Source organism: Crotalus tigris, unplaced genomic scaffold (genome assembly GCF_016545835.1).
Source record: "Crotalus tigris isolate CLP2741 ecotype Arizona unplaced genomic scaffold, ASM1654583v1 scf7180000020199.3292806832:711173, whole genome shotgun sequence".
Taxonomy (NCBI): domain Eukaryota; kingdom Metazoa; phylum Chordata; class Lepidosauria; order Squamata; family Viperidae; genus Crotalus; species Crotalus tigris.
Genome location: NW_024097900.1, coordinates 145001 through 152456, shown reverse-complemented (window position 1 = coordinate 152456; position 7456 = coordinate 145001). Strand labels below are relative to the sequence as shown.

The 7456-nt window shown below is 37.1% G+C and overlaps 1 protein-coding gene across 2 annotated transcripts in view; it reads left to right on the top strand.

The window, feature by feature from the left end:
- The first annotated feature begins 6842 nt into the window (after positions 1-6842).
- The window catches only part of LOC120318357 (forkhead box protein P2-like), a 138423-nt gene continuing 137809 nt past the window's right edge, over positions 6843-7456 (top strand). The window contains exon 1 of one of the 2 annotated variants that reach the window (XM_039365842.1): positions 6843-6923. The gene's annotated coding sequence lies outside the window, so the exon portion shown is untranslated. Of the gene's footprint in view, positions 6924-7373 lie in introns of those variants that run through there. The other variant, XM_039365841.1, reaches the window with a different exon arrangement.

The window sequence follows — 7456 nt, the reverse complement described above, 5'->3', positions numbered from 1 at the left end:
TTTGCTTCAGGCGAGCCCCCCCAACAAGTCAATCTCTCCCATCTGGATTATAGTTTCCATCCTCTGGAGAGAAGTATCTCTGTGAGGTGACCTTTCCTTGGTCTTCTGTTCCATTGCAGAACTCAAAATGTACTAGCATCCCTGGGAGATAAACCCAGATAGGCTACAAAAATTATAAGAGTTAGTTTAATGTCAACCTCCAGCTCGAGTACCCAAATAAAGTCCAGGATTTCTTTCTTTCATTTCTGAAGATCCTACTGTTTTATTGAATACATGACATGGTATTTAAAAACTAACTCTAAAATCCCAAGATATCTAACCAAAGCATATAACAATGACATTCCCAGCCAAACCTCCCAGATGTCCCCATAGTTCATGTAAGCATCTTTTCGTTGTTTTGAGAACCTTCTGTTATCTTCTTCCCCGGATAGAATGTCCTCAAAAAGTTTCCATACATCTGTGTTTCAACAAACGTCTGCAGAAATGGAGAGGTTTTGTTTCTCTAACTCATTCAAAGCCTCATCTCCCTCTCCTTACTCTAACGACAAGATGAAAACAATAAGGCATGTAGCTGCTAAGTTTTCACTCTTGACAATGCTTTTGTTGTGCTATTGCTAATGCTATGATTCACTTGGGGATGCTTTAGTTCTTGATTTTGTGAATTAAATAGGGGGTTGAACTAATGGCTCAAAAGCTTCCATCTTGATTTATAATAGGACAACAAGAAACTTTTTTTAATAAGTGTGCAAACCTGATTCATAGTCCATAGCCATAATTGACTTTTGCCAAATCCCCTGCAACATGGCCAAGGCAAGGCTGACAGCTTGCCTATTTTCCTTAGTTTTCACTTAAGTAAGGAGAAATACTAGTAAACATGTCACCAACAGTTGAAGCTGGTGTAATAGAGTGACACTAAGCATGCCAGTAATCACTATTCCATACTAGTTTTTTAATTATCATATGCAGAGTTGAAAAGCAAGATTTTCTTAGCAGATTATTATATTGAAAGCATTGTCTCAAAAATAATGTAAGTTCCGGATATACATGCTACTGCTATATATTTTATCTTTATCCACGCCACGTATTTTTTCTGTATGCTTAATTTAAATAAATATTCATTTATCCGTATCACAAATTTTTAAAAATAATGTCTACATTATTATTTTTTTAATTTGGGATTGGATTCAAAAACATTTGTACACAATGGAAGAACTTTTTAAAACACAAATGGAAGATTTCCCTGCATGTTGGAACAAGTGAGCTCTCATGCTTTTGCCCATGAAAGTAATCAAAAAGTACAGACAGTCCTCAATTTACAACCACAATTGAGCCCAAAATGTATGTTGCTAAGTGAGAAATTTGTTGAGTTTTGCCCGATTTTACAACTTTTCTTGCCACATTTGTTAAGTTAATCACTGCAGTTTTTAAATGAATAACGGTTGCTAACAAAATCTGGTTTCCGCATTGACTTTGCTTTTCAGAAGGTCGTAAAAGGTGATCACATGACCCGGAACACTGCAACTGTCATAAATTATGAGTCAGTTGCCAAGTGTCTGAATTTTGATCACATACCATGGGAATGCTGCAATGTGTGAAAAACAATTATAAGTTACTTTTTTCAGTGCCGTTGTAACTTTGAGTGGTCACTAAGCAAACTGTTGTAAGTCGAGGACTACCTGTAATTCAAATCAGTACTCTTTCTCTTGTGCAGTGTTCTACTGCTTGATGCATAGTAGCTTTTCTTGTGCAACCAAACATTTTTAAAGCCAGTGTTTTCTAAAAAAATAATTGTATAGGTAATGCAATACAAAATACACACACACAAACACAGAGTCATACAGACAATTCAGAAATAATGTAATACTGTAAGACACTTTATTGAAGTGTTTACAAACAGAGAAATTAAATCCTCACATTTAGACCAATTCAGATTTTAACAGCTTCACAATTTATGCTGAAAAGATGCTAGCACAGTCTAATAAAATACGAGAATAACTTGAAAGCTGATTTGTTAGTCATTGGTCCTCTTTTCTTTCATTCTTACTTCAAGACTTAAAACTATTCCTGAGCGTATGCACACACATGAACACATCCTCATCAACTACGACTCTATAAATGGACAGTTCAGCAGCAGTGTATTGCTGGAGTGCAACAGTGGAAACATCATATGCTATTGTAAACATGGGGTTGCAACCATATGTAGTTAGAGATAACAGATTAACAAATTACATATTAAATATATAAAGTATTAAGCAGTGATGTCTATGCAGAATCAGGTTTAAATTGCTTAATATTCATGAATTTGCCATACGTTGGGTTACATTTTATCATTCTATAGCTGTAGGAATAGCATATCTTCACTGAAATAGATCCAAAGGTATATTTAACACTTCATGGAATGAAGGTTTTCTCTCTGTCTCTCTCTCTGTCTCTCTCCACATTCAGAGCTTATATGAAACAATTAGCACAAACATAATTTAGAACAATTGTTCAAGCTTACAGTTGTACAAGTGCATCATGCTTTTCAGTGCTAAATCAGTTTTCAACTTTTTAATACCATTCTTTCCAATGTTTTAGGAATCTTCAAAAGTAAAATTATCCTGCCAGACAACAGTATAAGCTCTAAATCAGACATATCAAACACAAGGCCCGGGGGACGGATGTGGCCCACGAAGTGGTTTCATGTGGCCTGCGAAGCCATCCTAGAAACAGTGAGGGAATGGCCCCTGCTGCCTTGGCCCTGGCCCAGGCTGGCCAGGAGCCAATGTACAATTTTGTGGTGGCCATCTATGCTGAAATGCATTCAGTCTTAGCTCCACAAGGCCGTCCAGAAACAGCGAGGAACCAGCCCCTGCCGTGTTGGCCCCGCTCCCTGGGTGCATGCTGGGGAGGTGTCACCCTTTGTGAGGAATGAAGAAATGCACCATGCCTTGGCGCTTGCCCCGGTCCCACCCCCTTCTGCCAGAGACCCTCAATCTGTCCCACTCCTGCCCAGGCCTCCACAGGCACCCTTGACGCGAATGATGTAGAGCTGGCCATGCCCACCCAGTAGGCCACACCCACTCCATCCACGCCCACCCAGTAAGCCATGCCCACCCTGGCAACACCCACCTGGCCCCCCAAGGGCAACCACAATGCTGATGAGGCCCTCAATGAAATTGAGTTTGACACCCCTGCTCTAAATGTTAGAAAAGTTATTTTAAAATCTGATTGTCAAATGTGATTTGATAGAAGATTCACACCATGATAGGTCTATTCAAACATCATATCATTTAGTCTAAGTTAAATGAAGAATATAATATATTGTAAACATATGTATTTTGTCCACATTGAAAGAAAATATCTTTTAGAACATTAATGTCAAATAATACTCAGTCGGTCTACATATAATAGCTGAATAAATGTTTTTCTGTTTGATTACTACTTGATGCTACTTTAAGTTGTGAGTGATATGCTATATTAAATATTAAAATTTTCATTTGTACAGAGGTTAAATTTAATTATTCCTAAATTAAAAAATATGGTTAGTATAAATTTATGTATAGTATGTTGTTGTTCTCCTCTATTATCTCACTTTTCTTGGTATCTATAATTGCTTTAAAAAGAGGATTAATCAAATGCATTGTGATATAAAAACATTGCTACCTAACCTTTCAAACCTGTTTTCATTTTTTTGTTTTGTTTTTCAGTATAAAATATGTAGTTAATTAATAATCTTATAATTTCTGGAGCGCAATGGGACTTGTGCAGAGCTTACACTCCCCTACACTACACTCACAGATCTCTGATCCTTTTGAACATAGAAGCTTTGCTTCTAGATCCTGCTGAAGAAGAGATGGCATCCAACTGTTGCAAACACTGACACTTGTCCAGAGGATTACAACTCTGATCATACAGCATGTGAGGGGAAGAGGGAGGAGGATCTTGACCCGCTCTATGTTCCTTTGCATAATTGTTTCTGGAGGCAAAAGGGCAGAAAAGGTTCAGCATTAGAGAAGCATATTTGATGGGAAGTTGTCATTTGAAAACAGTTTGCATTGCCTGTCATCTTTTGTTTGGAAGAAAACAGGCTGTGGCATAAAACCTGTCACTGCCAGCGGGAGCTTTTGTGCACCCTGGCGTGTCTATCCCAAGCAGTGGTAACCTTCAGACTAGGCTATTGAAGTGGTTAGTGAGAACTTTTCCTGGAGGGTTTTTGTTTGTATGTGTATACACACACACACAGAGACATATATATAGACACACACACACACACACATACATATACTGTATAGACACACACATGCAGTGGCCCCTCTGCTAAAGGGCCAGTTCAGAAGTGGAAAAGTGGAGTTATGTGTTGGAAATTTATGACAGCAATACCTGAAATTTCTAATGATCCTGTTTCTATAAGAAAGGAAAAATATTAGCTTTCCTATATCCATTTATTTTGTGTGCTAGCTACTATAAGACATATTTGAAAAGGCAGGCACTCTTGTTTGGAAAACACATTTTAAGCACGATTAAAGGATGGGGTATAGAAAGGAGATGTACTTGGAAACAATAGACACAAAGAAATTACTAAAACATTTTCATTTAATTTATCCCATAAATTATGTATTAGTTACCATTATTATGATATATTGGGACTTGTAAATTGCTCACAACCTCTAGCTTCTTCTTGATATGTGCAAGTATATAACTACTGGTATATAAAATTCTCATGGTGAAGGAAAACTGGCAACATTAAATATGCACTGCACCTTTTCCCTGTGTGTGTGTGTGTGTGTGTGTGTGTGTGCGTGTGCGCGCGCGCGTGTTGAGAGAGAGAGAGAGAGTGAGTTTGTGTGCTCAAGTGCCCACATGTGCAGAAATCAATAAAATCCGTCCTTTTTCTTAAGAGACTTAGAAATGTTTTTGCTTTGTTTACATTTTGATAAGATTGTGTCATCTTGATAAATGCCTATCCCAGTCAGAAATAGGAAGACTTCAGCTGAAGGTGAATGTCATTTTAACCAGCCAAACTTGACGTACCTCTGATATAGCTTTGTGGAAGAGACACCTATCGCTTGATAGCTGTGTGAAACTGTTGCCTACAGAGATGGGCTCTTGACACTGTCTGCCAGCCTCAGGCTGTCCGCTTTGTGTCGGCTTTAATTGAAAATTAATAGTTAGGGGGTTGCTATGGAAATGATACCATTGCTTGCAGACAGCAAACCCTGCTTTTTGCGAAGAGACACTAGTGGTATTGTTTGTCCTTGTTGACCTCAGAAGTTCAAAAGCCTGGAGGAGGAAAGGAGATGCAAATATTTTACTTAAAAAAATTAATTTGCATATTTATAACATTGTTTTTATATATAGAGTTAGCAATATATAGGAACTTTCGTGAGTATATGATTTTAAAGCTTTTAAATGTTATATGAAATGTGAAGTACGTTGCTTTAAAGTGGGATGAAATGCATTATTTAAAAAGCATGTTTAGTTTCTCTGTCAACCTAGTAGATAGATGGAATATTTCTTATGAATAGTAAATAATGAAATTATTTTTTTTAATCCTTTGGATTTCATTAGAATAGAATAGTATTAGAATCTATCATTGTACAATTTTTGCAGCAGGAAATTCTTTAAAATAACTATTTGGGATGAAAGAGTATGCAAATTAAGAATTTGATAATAGTGTGAGGAAAAATTCTTGCTAAAATGGAACAAAGATGTATTTGCAATGATTATGTGGTTGAACTTTTCATTTGCTTTGCTCATTGTTCTTATCTAGCATGTAATTAGATATATTGCCATATTATGAATTAGTGAAAATCACTTGTGTTTTATAAAGGTATACTTTTCCAAAAAAAGGTTTTCCTTTGAAGAAATACTACAAACATTTTTGAAGAATAAAGTAGTTTAAATGCAAAGTGGGATGGGGGAGGAAGCTAACATAGAATATTAAACTGTTCTCTATCACAGTGCTAAAGAATAAGTGCTTTCTCTTCCTTTCAGAGGAGGTGGAGAACACTGTAGCCTCAGGGGTTGAAGGTGAAATGTGAAATTTGCTGTAATTACTTACCCAAAATGTCTGTATTAAAGGCTATTAGAAGCAGTTATTTTAAGTACTTCTTCCCCTCCTCTATTTAGTATTTAAATGTGTTACAAAAAGTAGAGGCAGATGGTATTAATCTAAAAGGAACAGCTAAAAGGTAGTTTAAGTTGGTAACGGGAGTGGTTTATGGCTACAGATTGTCTGCAAAGTGTTAGCCATACCTATATCTTGCCTAAGATAAGTTGTAGGCAGTGTGTTCTTAAAAACCAAGTCTGCTCCTGCCACCATTCAGCTTAAAACTGTGAGCATTGTTAGTCTTTCTCCAGAAGTGAAGGCCATGAAACAAAAAGTTGTGTGCATTGCTAAGGTGTAACTGCAAGGAAACTAGCTTGCATTGTAAACATGGGGAGGAGGAGGGACATCCTGCGAACAGTCTTTGACTCACTTGTTCTAGCAAGCTGGCTTTTATTGAGATTTGAGTTTCTGTAGTTCTTGGCCCTGGCACTTTGAAGTTAGCTTTGCCCCTACACATCCTTTTATTCTGATGTGTCCATATAAACATTGCTAGGCTACCTACAGTATAAAATCTTAAAACTCCATGTGGTGTTGTGAGCTGGTAGCAGATGGACTTTTTTTTGCATCTGCTGTGTACAGATTTGGCTTTGTACTCTTTTCCTGGGGGAGAGAAAGTCTTTCTTCTCTGCTAGTTGATTCCTGTTTTTGTGAAGCAGCTAAGAAAACATCTGTGGCAGGCAGAAAAAAAATGACAAAGGATTGACAAACACCATTAGCTGAAAAATTTTCCATTTCATTGCAACTATGCATTGTTTACTTTACTGTAAATATCTTAATACATCTTCCTCTGAACATGCTGGCAAAGAGATGGAGCACTGTGATTTCAATTAAGGTTAGTAATTGATGGTATCTAGTGTTCAAAGGCTGAGACTTGATTAACATCTGCTTGGACAAATTGTCATTGTGAAGTGGTTTCGATGTGAATTTTCTCTCCCGTTTATCTATGTTGTGGCTGCGAAATGCCAGTCTTTAGTTTGCTTATTTTTGTTAAAATATTTCCTTTGGCTGTAAATTGCAGAGCATTGGAGCTTTACCAAAAGTACACTGCATAATAGCAGGCTTGTCCTAATAAGGGAAGTAAGAAGTATATTTATCACCGACATGAAAGACATAAAAGACTTTTGAGATTTAAACTGCTTGCTATTGAACAAAAAAGAAAAAAAGAAGCACTTACTTTAGAAAGATTATGGTAAGCATGCTGGCTCAGTCTTGAACCTTTGTCACCCTTCACGTTGCACACCAAAGACGTATCCTAGTGATTAAATGCTGATTTTGTATATGATTGTCCACAGACGCCAAAACAATCACAGAGCAGCTTGATTTGTTTTAATTACTAGCACAAGATGCCATCAGTCTGGGACGTGA